Below are 19,198 nucleotides of genomic sequence, written 5' to 3' on the forward strand. Positions count from 1 at the left end.
ACCATGGAGATATCTATCTGGATGGAAATACTTAGCACAGATATGGAATTAAGGCCAAAAGAATCAATGATACTACTTCAGGAAGAGTGCCTAAAAATAAGGTAGCGGGGGGCCCTACTAAATCTGATGAGTTACAAAATTTGAGATCCAGTAAAGAGGAAAAACATAGAAATATTACCACTTGGCCAATATCCACTCGTATTATTTTACTCAGGCCACACATTAACTTCTTTAAGATAAAACTCTATCTCCTCCTTCCCTCTCCAATCAGGATGGTTAGAATGACAGCCTTGTTCTCTGCTTCTGTGGTGTTTCTATATAATTGCTTTTGCCACATATTATTAAAAGTGTCTGATTATTTGCCTGTCTTTATATGGTACTGTTCTTAAGGCAGAGTATGTGTTCATCTCTAAATTCCAGGAATCTAGCACAGCACCTGACTCACAGTGCAAAATAAATATTTTCTAAATGAATAGGCAATCTGAACATATTAGAATGGCTGTGGAAAAGCTTATGATAAAAATGTGGTGATAGAGGATTTCAGATGACTGGGGAAGGTTAGGACACTTTAATTTTCGTGATGATGGTATTACTATCCATTCTCTGTTCTCAATCTGAAGTTAGATTCTAGCCTTATCCTGAGCAAAGACATTAAGATATTCAGCTCACATGTATTGTACCACAGGAATAATATAGGGAGATAATGAAATAATTTAAAAATATTTCAAGCAAATAGAAAGGTAGCTAGTTCCGTAAAAACTCAAGATGGCATAACTGAGGGTATAATTGAATTTTATCTAAAAATATTATTACATTAATTTGGTTTTGCTTTTTAAAAAGAAATTTAACATAAAAATTAGAATTTTAAGGAAACTTATGTAAGATGATTTTCTGTTCCTAATTAGAACCCCCCTTTGCTATTTCAGTGCTTTTTTTTTTTTTTTTTTTTTTTTTTTTACTTTTATTTAAGGAAGCAAGGCTGGTCCAAGCATGTTATGACTTAGGTAATTGCTTCTCCCTATTTTTTACTAAAATACTTGTTCATCATTCACAATTTGGCCATTGAAAACAAAAGCTAACAAATATCCGGAAGTCTATGACCTCTACATCATGGCATTTACTGATTAAGGTAGAATAATAGTTAATAAGTACTTCATCGCAAAAATAAATAATTGGAATGCATAAAAGATCATGGAGGCTAAATGAGTGTTATAAACATATCCACAAAAGATCTTTAGACACATGATGGTACAATATCCTCTGCTTCTTTAACTATGAAACAAAGTTGGCTGCAAGACATGTCATACATTAAAGGAAAACTTTTTGTATAAAACAGTCAGCAATGTTTTGAACACTGATTATGAGAAGCACCTGATTTCAGAATGTAAAAACTAAGTGTATCTTATCTATTTTTTAATCCTGTGCATCACAACTAATAACTGAACAGAATTCATTTGTATGGCAGAGAGTAATGGTTAACAAACACTGGAGTTCTGTATTCATGTTATATAATTATCTGCAATTATAAATAATTGTAGATAATTACACATTAGCTTACATAAACATCATGTTTTATTGACTTATCGATATCTATTTGTGAAAATACTAAGGTTGGTCCCTCCTCTGAAATACAAAACAACTGATATTATAAACCTAAGTATGAAAATCTCCACACATTAATTTGTTATTATTGCAGTCAGTAAATATATTTTCAGAGTGACTTACCATATAGAAAATACTTTCACCATCATTACACATTTATCCTCAGAATCATAAGAGTAAAGGTTGTAAAGAGTATAAAGATCAATTGTATGTTTAAATTTGTAGCATCTGGGCCCAGTATGGTGGCTCACACCTATAATCCCAGCACTTTGGGAGGCTAAGGCGGGTGGATCACCTGAGGTCAGGAATATGAGACCAGCCTGGCCAACATGGTAAAACTACATCTCTACAAAAATACAAAAATTAGCTGGGCATGATGGCAGGCACCTGTAACCTCAACTACTTAGGAAGCTGAGATGGGAGAATTGCTTGGACCCAGGAGTAGGAGGTTGCAGTGAGCCAAGATCACATCACTGCACTCCAGCATGGGCAATGGAGCAAGACCCCCTCTCAAAAAAAATTGTAGCATACATATTTATTTTCTGCTTGTTCTTTTCCAATAAAAAGTAAGATGCAACAGAGCTCAAATATGTAATAAACTTTTCTGGTTGTATAGATAGATGAATGAAATATGTTTTTCTGGAAGGTAAAGATTAAATGGCAACTGAGGAACTTCAAGGACTTTTCTGAACATGTGCAAAAGCCAAATTACAGAAACTATGTTCTTCACAACTTTATAAATTCAAGAAACCAGAATAATCATTTTCTCAATAATGGACAAATGAGTAACATGTATTGACATGTCTCTCCATAATTACCAAATGCCTTTTTTTTTTGGATACCACAAATAATGTTATTTTTATATTTTTTTAATTGACAAAAAAGCAACACAGAAGAAAAAGTAGTTGTCCTTGGAGGAAAAGACATATGTCGTGCAATATGGCCCTGAAAGCATCTGCCTACTTCTCTGGATCTGGGAGCAAAGGGATCTGGACATGAACTGTGTTTAGAGACTTGGTACTCTGGGAACTGATTTAGTGTTCATTGTAGAAAACAATACCTTTGTTTATAGCATTGTGTGCTCATTTACACAAGATTCCTATAACTAAAAAGGGCCAGAAGGAAAGGTTGCCATTGTGTGGAAATATTAATGTTTTCTAGCTAGCCACAGGAATTCTTTCAAAACCTTATGAATAGCTATTATTAGGTTATCTGGATTTTACAAATGAAAGGACAGAGACTCGGAGATTAAATAACTTGCCACAGTTATATAACTGATAAATGATAAGATGGATGCGAGCACAGGAAAATGTTCAAGGAACAAAAATATGTGTGTTTACTAACAGGAATATGAGTGATGCTGCCATACCACCATCCGTACCACCATAGCAATCCTCAGCCAAAATGTTATGGTTCTACTTAAGGTAGATATTGGGGATGTTATGAAAGGCTATGTTTTTAAAAATGTGATTTATTATTAAACATATCAGAAACGTGATGTTAAAGATTTTTTTCTTGACAAATGTTTCTAAGCCTTTAATGTGTTATTACGCTCCATAAGTCTCTCGGAGATGAATTTCACCAACACAGTTAGCTACCAATTTCTTTTCCCAACTTCCACACATGGTTACATCTTTTGGGGATAGCATTCCAGCAAACACTGTGAAAATACTACCCTGAAATATCCTTAGGTTATCCATCTGCTAAGTCAAAGCTCCACTGACTACTCAAATATTTTTTTTGGGGGGGCTGCAAAAATATTTTTTTGGTTTTGGTTTTACTTTTTAATTTTTATTTTAGGTTTAAGTGTACATATGCAGGTTTCTTATGTAGGTAAACTCAACTCACAGGGGTTTGTTGTAAAGATTTTTTTTTTTAATCACTCAGATGCTAAGCCTAGTACTCAATAGTTATGTTTTCTGATCCTCTTCCTTCTCCCACACCGCCAACTTCTGATAGGCCCCCGTGTGTGTTTTTCCTATTCTCTGTGTCTATGTGTTCTCATCATTTAGCTCCACATATAAGTGAGAACATGCAATATTTTATTTACCATTTCTGTGTTAGTTTGCTAAGTATGGTGGCCTCCAGCTCCATCCATGTTCCAACCTAGGACATGATCTTATTCTTTTTTATGGCTGCATAGTATTCCATGATGTGTATGTTCCACATTTTTATTCAGTCTGCCACTGATGGGCATTTAGGTTGATTCCATGTTTTTGCTATTATGAATGGTGCTGCAAAAGAACATGTAGAGAATGGTATGTATTAGTCTTTCTGGTATAATAATTTTTACTCCTTTGAGTATATACCCAGTAATGAGATTGCTGGGCCAAACAGTAATTCTGTTTTTAGCTCTTTGAGAAATCACCACATTGCTTTCCACAGTGGTTGAACTAATTTACACTCCCACCAGCAGTGTGTAAGCATTCCCTCTCCTCCACAACCTCTCCAGCACAGGTTATTTTTTGATTTTTCAATAATAGCCATTCTGACTGGTGTGAGATGGTATCTCATTGTTTTGATTTGCACTTCTCTAATGATTAGTGATACTGAGCTTTTCTTCATATGCTTTTTGGCCACATGCCTGTCTTCTTTAGAAAAGTGCCTGTTCATGGCTTTTGCCTTCTTTTTAATGGAGTTGTTTTTGTTTCTTGTAAATTTTCTTAAAGTTCCTTGTAATTTCTTGATATAAGAACTATGTCAGATGTACAGTTTGTAAATACTTTCTTCCATTCCATAGGTTGTGTTTATTTTGTTGATAGTTTCTTTTGCTGTACAGAAGCTCTAAAGTTTATTAGATCCTGTTTGTCAATTTTTGCTTTTATTGCTCTTGCTTTTAGGGTGGTTGTCATGAAATGTTTGCCAGTTTCTGTGTCCACAATGATACTGCCTAAGTTGTCTTCCAGGGTTTTTATAAATTGGAGTTTTACATTGAAGTCTTTAATCCATTGTTAGTTGATTTTTTATAAGGTGTAAGTAAGGGGTCTAGTTTCAGTCTTCTGCATATGACTAGCCAGTAATCCCAGCATCACTTATTGAATCGAGATTCCTTTCCTCATTGCTTGTTCTTGTTGGTTTTGTCAAAGATCAGATGGTTTTAGCTGTGTGGCCCTATTTGTGGTCTCTCTATTCTGTGCTATCATGACCTATGTGTCTGTTTTTGAACCAGTACCATGCTGCTTTGGTTACTAGAACCCTGTAGTATAGTTTAAAATCAGGTAACATGATGCCTCCAGCTTTGTTATTTTTGTTTAAGATTGCCTTGGCTATCTGGACTCTTTTGTGGTTCTATATGAATTTTAAAATAATTTTACTAGTTCTGAGAAGAATGTCTTTGGTAGTTTGATAGGAATAGCATTCAATCTGTAAACTGCATTCAGCAGTATGACCATTTTAATGATATTGATATTGATTCTTCCTATCTATAATCATGGAATTTTTTTATTTGCTTGTGTCATCTCTGATTTCTCTGAGCAGTGTTTTGTAATTCTCATTGCAGAGATCTTTCACCTCTGCAATGAGCTGTATTCCTAGTTATATTATTCTTTTTGTGGCAATTATGAATGGGGTTGTGTTCTTGATTTGGCTCTTGGCTTGGCTGTTGTTAGGGTATATAGGACTTGATTTCTGTGCAATGATTTTGTATCCTGAAACTTTGTTGAAGTTGTTTATCAGATCAAGGAGATTTGAGGCTGAGGTTGGGGGCTTTTCTAGATGTAGAATTATGTTGTCTGTAAACAGAGATAGTCTGACTTCCTCTCTTCCTATTTGGATGTGCCCTTTCTTTCTTTTTGTTTCCTGATTGCTCTGGCCAAGGTTTCCAAGATTGTGTGGAATAGGAGTGGTTAGAGAGTATATCCTTGTCTTATGCCTGTTTTCAGAGGGAATGCTTCCATCTGTTTTCCATTCTGTATGATGTTGGCTGTGGGTTTGTCATAGATGACTCTTGTTATTCTGAGGTATGTTCATTTAATACTTAGTTTATTGAGAGTTTTTACCATGAAAGGTTGCTAATTTTTTTTTTTTTTTTTTGAGACAGTCTTGCTCCGTTTCCAGGTGCCAGGCTGGAGTGCAGTGGTGTGACCTCGGCCCACTGCAACCTCCGCCGCCTCCCGGGTTCAAGCAATTCTCCTGCCTCAGCCTCCTGAGTGGCTGGGACTACAGGTGCACACCACCACACCCAGCTGATTTTTGTATTTTTAGTAGAGACGGGGTTTCATCATGTTGACAAGGATGGTTTCGATCTCTTGACTGCTAAATTGTATCATAAAAACTTTTTTGTCTTTCTCATTCCCAGGAGAAACTTTTCGTTTCAAAACTTTTTGAATTTTTTTATATATAGAAGTTGCTTGATATTTTTGATATAAGCTATGACTAGGGAAATAGAAATATACTGTGTGTGTGTGTGTGTGTGTGTGTGTGTATATATATATATATATATATATATATATATATATACACATCTCAGAATATATATGTCAGTATACATATCTGAAAAAATATTCATATATATGCACACATTGACACATATCAGTATTTGCACTCAAGCTCTCTTTTAAGTGGCCACCTTGGTGAGCCATGCATGTCCCAAATAATTTTTAAAAGTCATTTTTGGAGTTGGATTTAAAAACTACATTTTAAGTATCCTCACAATGGTTTCATCCTTTCAGGGTAGAAAACACTTCTTTAAAGAATGAAAACTATTTGGGACAAGGAGGAATTTAGACTATAAAGTAATACAATGTATTTTCTTATGAGACATATATTGATTCTGAGAACAGTTACAGAAGTGGATTAGAACATATTTGTTGGAACACAATGGCATTTATATAGGCACATAGGCTCATGAAATGCCTGCTTTGTGGAAGTAAATGCAACTTATATATTTTATTTAAAATTTCTTATTATTTTTTTTTAAGGTGGAGTCTCACTCTGTCACCCAGGCTGGAGTACATTGGTGTGATCTCAGCTCACTGCAACCTCTGTCTCCCAGGCTCAAGCCATCCTCTCACCTCAGCCTCCCCAGTATCTGGGACCACAGGCACACTCCACCATGCCTGTCTATTTTTTTTATATATAATTTTTGATAATGATGGAGTTTTACCATGTTGCCCAGACTTGTCTTGAACTCCTGAGCTCAAGTGATCCACCTGCCTCAGACTCCCAAAGTGCTGGGATTACAGGTGTGAGCCATGATACCCAGCCTACAAATTATTCTTAGTACATTAAATGAAGAGTTATATATTTCAGTGCATTCAAGTAAATAATTTAAATATGTCAAATTATCAGGTATAAGACAAAAGTAATAGAGAATATAATGGCAAATAAAAAAGTGAATGCCCTACTTTCCAGGTATTTGAGGTAAAAATAAAAAATCTCACTACACGAAACAAACAAAACAGAAATTTTTCTGTCACAAAAGTAGGGAAGTGGAAGTGGGATTATCATCTATTTTAGTTAGAGGTGCCCCTCATGATATGTCATCAAAACCTAGAGCTCCATAGACATGTTAATAATATAATTAGAAAGGAAATGTCAGATAGACCACATATAGACAAGCTACCTTATCTCTCCAAATATCGGTTCCCTCATCTCTAAAATTACAGAAATGAGAAGACTAAATGTGACAATGCAAAGAATGCACTTAATCCAATGTCCAGCACTGCCTTAATTGAATGATAATAATTTATTTCATTACCAGAATTTAAATATCCTGATGTTTCAGTTTGTGAAAGCACTGCTTGGCCTTTCTCTCTACCTTTGCATAGAACTTTAAACATTCTTTCTATCAGCCCTTTATCCAATGTTTACTAAACATATCCTAAGTACAGACCACTGTGCCAGAGACTAGGGATACAAAGACGAAACAAATCAGTTGTGTTTTCAAAGAGCTTATGGTTGACCAAAGAAATGAAGCTCCTAAAGTGTTATAATGCCAGTGAGAGAAGTATCTAAGACACACATTAAGAGCTGTAGATTCTTACAGAGTAAGCAGCTAATTCTGACAAGGCTCCCTGCTAAGGGATGATGAAATGATAGATTGGAGGGAGTGGAAATATTTAAAAAGAAATGCTTTAACAGGAAGAAAGAATGGAGACCCAAAAGTACAGAGAAGTTTCAGGGACCTGGAACTAGTTCAGCTGGTTTACAGGTTCAAATACTTAAAGAAAGTCAAGATTAGAGTATAGACTCTAGACAGATTTGTGAGGTCTGAAATACCGAGTGAACAGAAATGTGATTTATTTAATAACAGGAATATGCTTCATTTAACATTTCATTGGCAATGATGAGCCAGTAAAAGTTTTTGAATATGAGAGTGGCATGGAAAGTGCTGTATTTTAGGAAGGTTAGCCTAAAAGCACCCTGTAGTGTGTGTTGCAGAGAGAAAATACTGGAAGCAAGAAACCAATAGAGAAGTTATTGAAGTAATCCATAGAAAAATGGACGTGCATCTCTGACAATGGAGGGAAGAGCTTAATTGTGATTGAAAACTGGGAAGGCAGAGCAGTTCTTTGGAGGCTTTGTTCCTGTAGCATTCACAGGAATATAACTTAGACTTTATGCTTTTCATAGAGGTGGTTTCGAGAATGCTAATAGATAACCGAGATCACAGGCTTCACATTAATGGAAGGAGTAGTAAAGAGGAGTTTGCCTAAGAAAGTGACAACAAAACTGAAAGAGTAAATTTCCAATCACCAATTCATCTATCTTCTGCCTTTGAATGACATCTTTCTTTACTGTTTGCTACCTGACCATTTCCAAAATTTCTGTGTCAACTTAGCTGATCCCTGGTATGTCTGTTAAAGAAAAATTTTCATCCCATCATTTTTCTTCTATGATGTCGAGGATGAATGGATCCAGTTCAGCTAGCAAAGAAAAAGAAACCCTCTGCCTTTTACAGGGCCGTTGGTCATTCTCAGGATAAAAGAGTAAATCATTTTGGGTCAGTAAGTATCTGTTGTGTTGACTCCAATCTCCTTTAAGCCAGACAGTTATGAGTAACGATGATGGATCCTTAGAGAACAGTGAAAAGCCAGACTCACTAAGCATTCGGTAGCCTTGTGTGGTATACAAGGGAGTAGGACATTAAGCAACCAGTAGAATGTGTTTGTATTTGAATTGGTCTTCAGTGTTGCATTACACACTGTAAAATGAAAATGTATTCTAATAATAGAATCATTTATAGTCAATGTCTTAAATAACTGAATAATTACCTTCCTACTATATGAATGACTGAAAGATTATTCTATGGCATTTCACTTTATGTATATTTAAGCTTTTTATGGAAATATTTAGACCTACACTAAATCAGAGAGGTATAGTGTAATGTACACCATGTACCCTTTACTCTGTTTCAATAATTATCAATATTATGCCAAATGCTGCCAAGTTTTTTATTATTCCTCATACTTTTTATGTATTATTTTAAAGCAAGTATCAAACTGATTATTTGAAAATGATTCACTATGCATCTCTAATTGATAACTGTTTTGACATAAGGAACATGCCTTTCTCATACCACAGATTCTTAATATCATCTATTATGCATTTCACCAAATGTGCCAAAAATGCTCATTTACATTTAGTTTGTTCAAATCAAAATCCGAACAAGATCCACATACCACTTTTGGTTACTATGTCTGTACATATTATGGTTTGATTATTTGATTATTATAACAGTCTCCTCTTTATTTTTTCTTGACATTTACCAGAAAAACACTTTACATTTTATAACAAGGTTGTCACACCATTTTCTACTTCTAAAGCAAAATTGTAACTCATTCACATTTATTTAACTCCTGTATAATGAACAATTACTATGTACAGAACAGTGTACTACTAGGTGCTGAGTGTGATTCAAAGATGTGTGTAAATCATGGTCCCTACCCACAAGACTTCACCATCTGAGGAAAAGGAAAAATAAAAGTGCACAAATATAATTACAACATTGTAGCAGAACGTAATTAACTAGTATAGAGACTATCATTTCCGAAACAGAAGTTTGGTTTGGAAGATGAGGGGCGGCCATTTTGGAAGAGTTAGCATGTGAGATGGATGAGTTACAGTGATTAGCAAATCAAGAGGAAGTTGGATTGGGAGAAGGGTAAAAAGAGAAAGCTCAACTTGTGACTGAAAAAATTTCATCCTACAGATTTTAGGAGGGAAACAGACATACATAATAGAGGTGGGGAAAGTGAGGGATATATTCAAGATATTATAAGTAAAATAATTCAGCAGAAGCAGAATGTTTAGGAAAGAGATATGCCTAAAAGATAAGCAGGGGACAGCTTTCGGAGAATATCACATGGCAAGCTGAATAACTTTAACCTTATTCTCTAAAGCAGGCAGCCTCTAAGTTATATTCATTTTTCTGTATATGGGAAAATGTTGGACATTATGCAAACATTAGATATTTGATTAGTAAGTAAAATGTATCAGTTCATTTCATAAGGGAACTTAAAAAACTGTTTATTTCAATAGCAATCATTTTCAAATATTTATAGCAAATTGGCAAGATATTTTAATGTTTTCATTTGCCCAACAGCTAGATGTTCCAGTTAGAGGAAGGCAAACAAATTGGAGCTGATTTAACCAGCACCTACTGCACAGCTGCTGAGAGACCTTCATACAGCTAGGATTATTTGTTTGTAGCTCAGTAAGACAACAACAATTCAATGCATTAAACACAGGAGAGACAGAAGATAACCCTATTAAAGATAGCTATATTAGCTCTGCAAACCTCAAACTCTAAACTTTTCATCTATTGTAAACATACAGTGAAGTTTATAATATAATGTTTTTCTGCCTATCAACTATAAATATATGTATTGAACTATAAATTCTCTCTTTACCAGAATAATGCTTACTGATTTTTACTATTAAAAGATCCTCAAATGACAGCTGAGTTATCAAAGTCATCAAAGAAAGTATATGTTGAATTTAACATAGCTTTATTGGTAAGTATTTCCTTCTTACATATTTATTCAATAAATGGCAATCCAGATATTCTAGGTCATATAGGTGTTTTACTATTTTTGAGTGTCCATACATATACCAGCCTTTGTGCTGTGCCTTTTGAAGAAATAAAATTGTACATGGGATGTGGTCCTAGTAGTTCAAAGCTTGTATTCTAGTACAGATTATTAAACACATATGTGTAGAAATAAAACCATAGGCAGGATTGAAATAGAGGTGTAAGAGTGAATTAGGTTAGGATTTTCAACAGCAACACTATTGACATTTTGAATCAGATACTTCTTGGTGGTGAAGAGCCATCCTATATATTGTGGAATATTTAGCAGCATCTCTGATCTGTATCTGCTAGATAGCATCTCCCCAGCGGTGACAACCAAAATGTCTCCAGACATTGCCAAATGTCGCCTGGGAAAGGCATGCAAAATCACATGCAGTATTGGGCCACAAGATTAGATGGAGAGTCCTATATATATTTTGTTAATGCAAACAATTTCCATTTGAGGAATCAAGGAAAGTCATCAAAGGTATGAGAAGTAATATGAGTAGGCTGAGAAGAGGAGAGCATTTCAGGAACAGAGAAGGTGGCTAAACTCCAGATGGGGAGACAAATTAATAAGTATAAATTATGTTCAGAAGTCATAGAATTCACTGTTTTAGAGGTGATTAGCAAATAAAAAAATGACATGGTAAATAGGAATCATATGGCGATTCTTGAATGGAGAGTGACGAAGATGTTTCTCATTTTGCAAAGACATCATTTGAACACGGAAATGAAATGAATAAAGCATCATTTTCAAAATGTTATAATGGAAGTTCCAAGCAGAATGATTTAACTGTACAAAAAAGTTCATTTTAGGTGTGGGATTCCATTAAAAACATAATTTGGAAGAAACTGGGGAATACTGTGGATATCTATTTCCCAGCAGAGGATAAGAAAGGAAAACAAAAAAGAAAAAGTTAACTATAATTTTCTTCTATGTTTGATCTTGGAAATTGTTGTTGATTGTTTTCTCATAATACAGTTGATACTTGATGTTAGAGCTGACTGACAGATGAACTCAGATTCTCTGGGTCTCCATGAAGTGGGAAGTTGTAACTGATGTATTAGAATAGTAAAGGAAAAGATGATACTATTCTCACTAATAACTCTCCAGTGACCTAGAAACTACGAATCAAGGCTTTTAAATAATTACTTTTCTTTGATAAGTTTTGAAAGTTTGCTTTTTGGAACCTCAACATGGAAAGTACGTATGTAAAGAGCACCTTTTCTGTCCCAGGCCTTGAGATTTAAATTGAATTATCTTGTTGAAGACAAATAATTATTTAAAAGCCTAGATTTATTCATTCATTTTAGTTTAGCTTCATTTCCCCATTTGAAACATGAAATACTAGGGCAGGACAAAATTGAATTTGAGTGATATGCAACCATTTTTCTAGAACCCCTGAGAACCCTCTAAATGTACACTTAGGTAAATGTACACTTGATCAGTAACTATACTGTTCATTCCCTCTGAAAAGGTTTATTATCTCTTTGAACACTAAATCCTCTTCTGTTCAGACACTGTGGTTTTAAAATCAGGGAGAAAAAGACGCTACTGACAAAGAGACAATCCAGGTATCACTTCCCTTTTACCCTCACATCTTCGCTCATTCTTGTCTAAGACATTCTGACTTGGATATGAGAAAGGGGCATTTTCTGAAATCATAGAGACCTTCTAGTCTTTGTTTAACAATGGGCTGGTATACTTATTTCGGAAATTCTTAAACTGCATTTTTAAGATGATGACTATATCTGGTAGTCACCAAAAAATTAAAATGTGCTTTTTGAAAAATGCTGATGCAATGAAGTAATGAGATTACTTGGATAGTAAGAAATAAAAACCTGGGAAAATTAATGGAGAAAATTTCATCTCAAGCACAGGAATGTTGATTTTATTAAAAAAGAAAACTAGTTTCATAAACAAGAAATTACCAAATGGAAAATTATGAGAAGGTTTTTTTCTGACAGTTAGCTATAAAATAGATAATAATTGGAAGGAACTTAAATAAAGCGAGACAAGTTAAGAGGCTGCTGTAATAATCTAGATGTTGTTCATTTATCAAAAGCAACTTTTAAGTATCCACAGTATTAATGACACTTTATTAGATAGAAATTAATGCTTACTTGAACTAGGGCAGTGACTACAAAAATGGAAATTATCCTATTGAATATTAATACACTGATTAAATCCGTTCTGAGCCCATTTTTTCTTGAGACCTTTATGCCTACATTTACAGATTTTACATATTTGAAACTGATCTACAGTTTATAGATGCCTTCCAAAAATAAATTGAATCAAGAATCATGGGGAGAATTTGGCTAATAGTTACAGATCAACTGCTTGTCGGTCTGTACCAAGATGGCAATTTTCAGGGTTAAACAACACAAGTGTCTATTAGGACAGGGGAGAGCGTGAAGAGCAAGGCGACCCCACAGGTTTTGTCAAAGGCTCTTATTTTTGTCTCTTATTTTTATTCTCACCAGAGAATTGAAATCCATCCCAGTCCAGTAAGACTGCTTTTAGTGAGTTGTGAGCATGTTCATTAAAAGAAATGAATGGAACCAAATGGTCACCATTTTTACTTCTGCCCTTGTGGCTTTAGACTGAAAATGGTTTCCAAGGGTCCCAAAAGCCATTCCCAATTTTTTTTTTAATTTGATCTACATTGTTGTGGACACAAGTCATTCTAGCCACGTATAATCTGTCTGACCAGGCCATAATATCAATGAATAAAGGAACTGCATTTGAAAGCCTTTTAAATCCTTCAATATATTAAGTTTATACTGAATTAAATTTAAAAAAAAAAAAAAACAATTTTAGTCCCAACTATGACTTAAAGCATAGCTCAGTGTAAAATTTAAAAATGTGGCTAAGAAATCACATCTTTGTAATTGTCCTAGTTTATCAACATAATGTTCACCACTTAGAATTTTTAAAGTAATATTAATTACAATGACATGCTATTTTAGTACTTTATAAAACTTGAGTTTTATGTAAGTCCTTTTCAAAAGGAATTCTGGAAGATTTAAGCATAATCAGTGAACATATGGGTCTATTTTCAACACTTGGGTAATGTAAAGGTATCTCAATCTATATATTAATATATACTCTTTTTAATAAAAAAATTGCCCTTGGGCTCCAGTGTTTGTTTACTCATTCTTATATTTGGCAAACATTTATGGATACATCTATTAGGTGTTATGTGCAATACAAAGGACTGGGCACATGAGGATGTGTAAGACAGAGTTTCCCATTTTTAAGGAGTTGACGTTCTCATAAAGGAGAAAAAATTAAAATAGCACATGGAGAAAAATAGAAAAAGTACTACTATAGACATGAGCACTTAGGAGAATACCTAAGCCAGATCGAAGATTTTGTATTTTAACGTTGTTTATTCTTTTTCTAGTATATTTAAAATTCTGACAAAAATCTTAGAAATTACCTATGAAAAAATGGCCGTGTGACCATGTGGCATCTGTAAACTGCTCAATATCCTCACTGTGTGAAAAGAGTCTATAGGCATCTATAGCAATGACTAAATGACTATTTTTTAAATAATTTTATCAAATATTTCCCATATTTTGACATTCTTATGAAATCTTTGAAAGCCCTCCACATTTCATATTTTGAGAGTATCTTTCTGAGTCAAAATTCTTGTTTTTCCCCGTTTCTCCATTTTTCTCTAAACAAGTAAGTTTGGAAACAGTTCTTTCCTTTGGCTGGTAAATATGATTTATCTGCTTTTGGAAGGAAAGTAAGAAACAGTAAAGAATCTGTGGTGCATTTTCTGCCTCCATAAATGGGTCACACTTTGTCAGATTCTGAATATATTAAGCCTTTGTGGAGTTCTGTTTTTCTCAAATACTAGGTTGCTGCCCTGGATATCAAAGGGTAATTTATTTTTTTATAGGTAGACTTTTACTTTTTTTAACCTCAAAACATAAGTACTTCAAAATATATAACTGAGAGATCAATTAGAATGTTTAACCAAAAAGAATGTCAATTTTCATTTACATTTGTGTAACTGTACACTGCCCTTCACGTATGGGAAAACTGTTATTGTGACCTGTAATCTGTAGGAGATCTGCTTTGTTAATTTTCCTATGGCAGCGATGAATCTGAGGTGAACCAGCCCTGAGAAAATGTACAGTGGCCCTGCCAGAAGAAGTAGCTTCAACCAACAGGGAGATGAAAATTAACCATCTTCGTGGGGACTGAACGAAAGCATAGGCAACATCAGAATTACATAGAAACAATGGTAGAAAATATATATCATCAAGAATATGCCATTCGCAACCAATTGCCTAAAAGTTTTAAATTTTATCTGAGCCGGGCGCGGTGGCTCAAGCCTGTAATCCCAGCACTTTGGGAGGCCGAGGAGGGTGGATCACAAGGTCAAGAGATCGAGACCATCTTGGCCAACATGGTGAAACCCCGTCTCTACTAAAAATGCAAAAAATTAGCCAGACTTGGTGGCACATGCTTGTAATCCCAGCTACTTGGGAGGCTGAGACAGGAGAATTGCTTGAACCCAGGAGGCAGAAGTTGCGGTGAGCCAAGAATGCGCCATTGCACTCCAGCCTGGGCAACAAGAACGAAACTCCATCTCAAAAAAAAAAAAGAAAAATTTATCTCAACTTCTACTTTTTGACTTCTAAATTATTTTTCACAATTGTTTATGCTGTAATCTTATTTGCTAGGATGAACTAATGTATTCTGCTAAACTTCTCAACCAACATGATAAAATATGATCTGTGCACATTCTAATTCATGAAGTATTTTTATTCTAGTAAAACACCTAGCATCATGCATGAATATAAAGGCTCCATAAGTATTTTCTTCCTTCATTACTGCACTGGTTTTTATCACGATAACTTATTTTGAGTTTGCTAGATTCTCATACTAGGATTTTCTTCTCAAGTGTCACATATCACTTTCTTCTAAAGATCATTTGGTATCAAAATAACATTTAGGTGTATCAAAATTTATTTTGACTCAACACGTTTCTATTGGCCATACTCATAATACTTGGTGCCAATCCTTTCACAGTCATTCCTCTCTGCTTTAAAAAAATTTTCATAATAATGAAGAAACAGTAGCAAAAGCAATGTTAAACAAAAGGATAAAGAGCATCTAAGTGGACACAAGTACCTTCAACTAGGAACCAACTTTTACCTTTTTCTCAGTTATGTTTATTCCCATGTCTCCTTTAAAATCTGTATTTACATCTCAAAAGAGTTTCACAGTCTTGGAACCAGTTATCAATTATTAGTTGGATGCTCTTGTTGACTGGTTGATAGTTTTCTCCTCTCCTGTAGTTTGGATCAAATAACCATTCCTATGGAAAAGCCACTGGGGACAAACTCAGAATCCAGACTCACATTCAGATGATTTGTGCTTTCCCCATAACCACCATCCTAGATTCAGGTTTCCACTGCCCTACACTCAAGTTGTTGAACCAAATAATTAACCTGTCTCTCCACCTCCAATTCCCTTTCCATCTGACTGATCTACGAACAGAAAGCTTTAGAAGAATTTCTGCCTTATTATTGCTCCCAGCTTAAAAATTTAAATGACCTCCTATTTCTACCAAGTCACAATTCTCTGGTTGATATTCAAGACCCAACACTAACTCATCTCTGAATACCACTGCTATAATTATTTGTCACAATTCAACAGATAGCCCTTTACACAAACACAAAGACATATTTGATATTTAGACTTACTTCAGCCACTGCTTCTTTGAAAATATTTTCTAACCCTTTCCCCTTTCTCCTGAAGTGGATTAAGTATTCCCCTTGCAGAGCAGCTTTGGCAAACTTATCAGAAAATGTAACACAATGTATTGTCTTTTTTTTTTCCGCTTATTCATCTGTGTCCTCTATAAAGATAGAAGTTTCCTTAGGGCAGAAGGAAACCATTTGTCTTTATAGCTCCAGTATCTAACATTATATTAGCACATAAGGGGTTCTCATAAATGATTGTTTAAAATGATGGCATGTCCTGAATAAGTATTGTGTTTCTGATGCTGATGGCAAAAACTGAGTGAAGTGTGTCTTCTAGGTGAATAGCTGCCTTTCCCTTTTATCTGTCTTTATGTTTCTTCCCACTTCCAAAATTTGGATCAAATTTAACTTTCTTGGAATTGGTCAGATGTTCTTCAAAGAAAGACAGAGGTGCTACTTGGGAATCCTAAGCTGAGACAAAGCAATTGTTTCCAAATCAATCCTGCCTCTTACTGAAGAGTCTGAAAAAACCACGGAATACAACAAGACAGAAGTGTATGCAGATTCCTGATAGGAGAGTTCACTATTCAACTCAGTGCTAAAAATATGCACCCAACTCCAAAATGTCATCTTTAGGACACTTTGTATCCCCTGTGTTTGGAGCCCAGGCGCCCCTCAATTGGCAACGTGATGAATCTGTCCCCTACTCAATACTCTTGCCACTTTTTCCAGGACACTCTTCTCTGGCTCAATGTCTGAGGACCCCTGAGAAACCTCCCTTTATTGGTAGCTATTCCGTAACTCCTTGTTTCAGGCATCATTTGGGAATTTCTGCTCCATAAACATACACCTCACCGTTGCCATAACACAATGCTTGATTGCATTTGAGAAATTTCCCAGGAAGCCTTTCTCAATCCATGTATGTCTGGTTTGGTTACAGATACTTTCCTCCAAATACAATGCTTTTCACAATGGAAGACATTAAAAGCTTCAGTGGTTGCTGCTGGGGGCCTTCACCACAAAACAGCCATCCACCTTTGCTTTTGCTCTATCTACAAAAAATATGCACGGGCACACACCAGAAGTCAACTTTGATTCAACTCTAGTCTTCAGTTACCAGACCCTATCACACATCTGTAAAACTAAGAAATAAACAAGTGTTTAAAATATGTCCTTTTCTTGTATTTCTTTCTACTAGTGTCATTTCTTATTAGCTTGATATAAACCTTAACTAAAGAGACAAGAATAACAAAGTAAAAATAATTGAACTTTTCAGTCACTATGTCATTTTATAGAGTATTATATCAGCACCTAGTTTTGCTATCCCTTTGAGTTGATAGAAATTAATTTAAGAATGTCCTACTGGGCACTTTAAAATGTGTATTGACCCACAAACCTATAAATGGTTGAAAGAAGTCATTATCTATTTGAGAGAAATCATTAACTCAGGTGTAGGAACACAGAACAACTATAAGATTATATTTCACAAAGCAAGATCTGGTAAAAATATATTTACATTGACAGTAAGTAAAAATAATGTGGACTCAAAGAAATTTGAAATCTATCAGAGAAAGCTTTGAGGAGAAGTAAATTTTCACTATTCACTTCATCTTTATTTTCAAATACGTTCATCTCTATTCACAGGTCAGATGTTCTACACTTTAAAATTCTGCTTTATAACATTATAGTTTTCCAGTATTATTATTGATCAGTCAGCTTCAGAACATATAAACCTCTTTAAAATAAATATATACCTAATGCTGCAGAACCCATTTGCCCAAAAAGCTTAGTTAATTCCCTGCAGTCACTTCTAGGATTTTATCTTTCTTTACAAAGTTGTGTTTTATCAAACTAGGGCTATTTCTGCACAAAGTGTATCTCTTTCTATTCAATGAATGCTGAATTGTGTATCTTTTTTGATTAGTGAGACTGAAGTCTTATTTTTCTTCTCTTTACCACAAAATAAGAAAATTAAAAAATACTAATATTTAGTCTGCAATTATATATGGGCATACGGTAGTGTAAGAAGATAGGCCAAGTTATGGATGCAAAGCTGCCTGAAAATGTCATATTCCTTAAATGATGTTTGGGACATTATTCCCTGTCTTTTGAGAAAGAGAAGGGGCCACATTATTATACTTAAAAGTGCAGCATTGCCTGGTTCTATGGTCAAAGAAGTAAGCCTTTATTATCTGGACATTCAAGTGAGAAAAGTTTGGATTTTTACTTACTGTGAATTTTATTTACTGTCAAGTCAGTGAAAAACCACACATGCCCTATTGACGAACAGCAAATAAATATCAGCAAATGAATTTTTCTGTCATTGTGACTATCAGCTGGACAGTATGGAAATGCTATCTCTACAATTTCAAGGACATTTAAATTATTGGGTCAGAATACATTAAGAATGAGTAGGTAAAGTATTTTTCTCACCTTCATTGTTTTTGCAGATCAGACTTGACCGATTGTACTAATTAGACAAAATAAGAGAAGCTCTACAGCAAAAGCGAAAAACTTATACACCTAATACATATGCCTTGTGATCACAAAAAAATTCTATTTGCCTGTTTTCCTAAGTCCATGGTATAGTTTTACAAAAGAGCCTGCAATAATAGATAATAACCCAAATCCCATGTAGTATAGACTAGAAGCCAATTGATAACCACATATAACACATACAATATGGAAGTATGCTACAGTAAGTGCTACAAAAATTCAGAAGTGAGAGCTATCCCTAAGGAGTAGAGACATCTAAAACAACTCACAGCATAGATGGAACTTAGTACAAAGGGAAAGAGAGCCTTTTAGACAGGCAGTTTGGTCAGTGGAATGGGGTTGGATCCATAGTGTTTA

The 19,198-nt window shown here is 34.7% G+C and overlaps 1 long non-coding RNA gene across 4 annotated transcripts in view; it reads left to right on the forward strand.

Annotated features, from left to right (window-relative positions):
- Positions 1–17,514, forward strand: part of LOC141584331 (uncharacterized) — a 33,969-nt gene extending 16,455 nt beyond the window's left edge. For 3 of the 4 annotated variants that reach the window (XR_012517334.1, XR_012517332.1, XR_012517331.1), the window contains one exon: positions 17,286–17,514. This is a non-coding gene — a long non-coding RNA (uncharacterized LOC141584331). Of the gene's footprint in view, positions 1–6,521 lie in introns of all 4 variants that reach the window. The other variant, XR_012517333.1, reaches the window with a different exon arrangement.
- The last annotated feature ends 1,684 nt before the right edge of the window (positions 17,515–19,198 follow it).

This window comes from Saimiri boliviensis, chromosome 4 (assembly GCF_048565385.1).
Source record: "Saimiri boliviensis isolate mSaiBol1 chromosome 4, mSaiBol1.pri, whole genome shotgun sequence".
NCBI lineage: Eukaryota > Metazoa > Chordata > Mammalia > Primates > Cebidae > Saimiri > Saimiri boliviensis.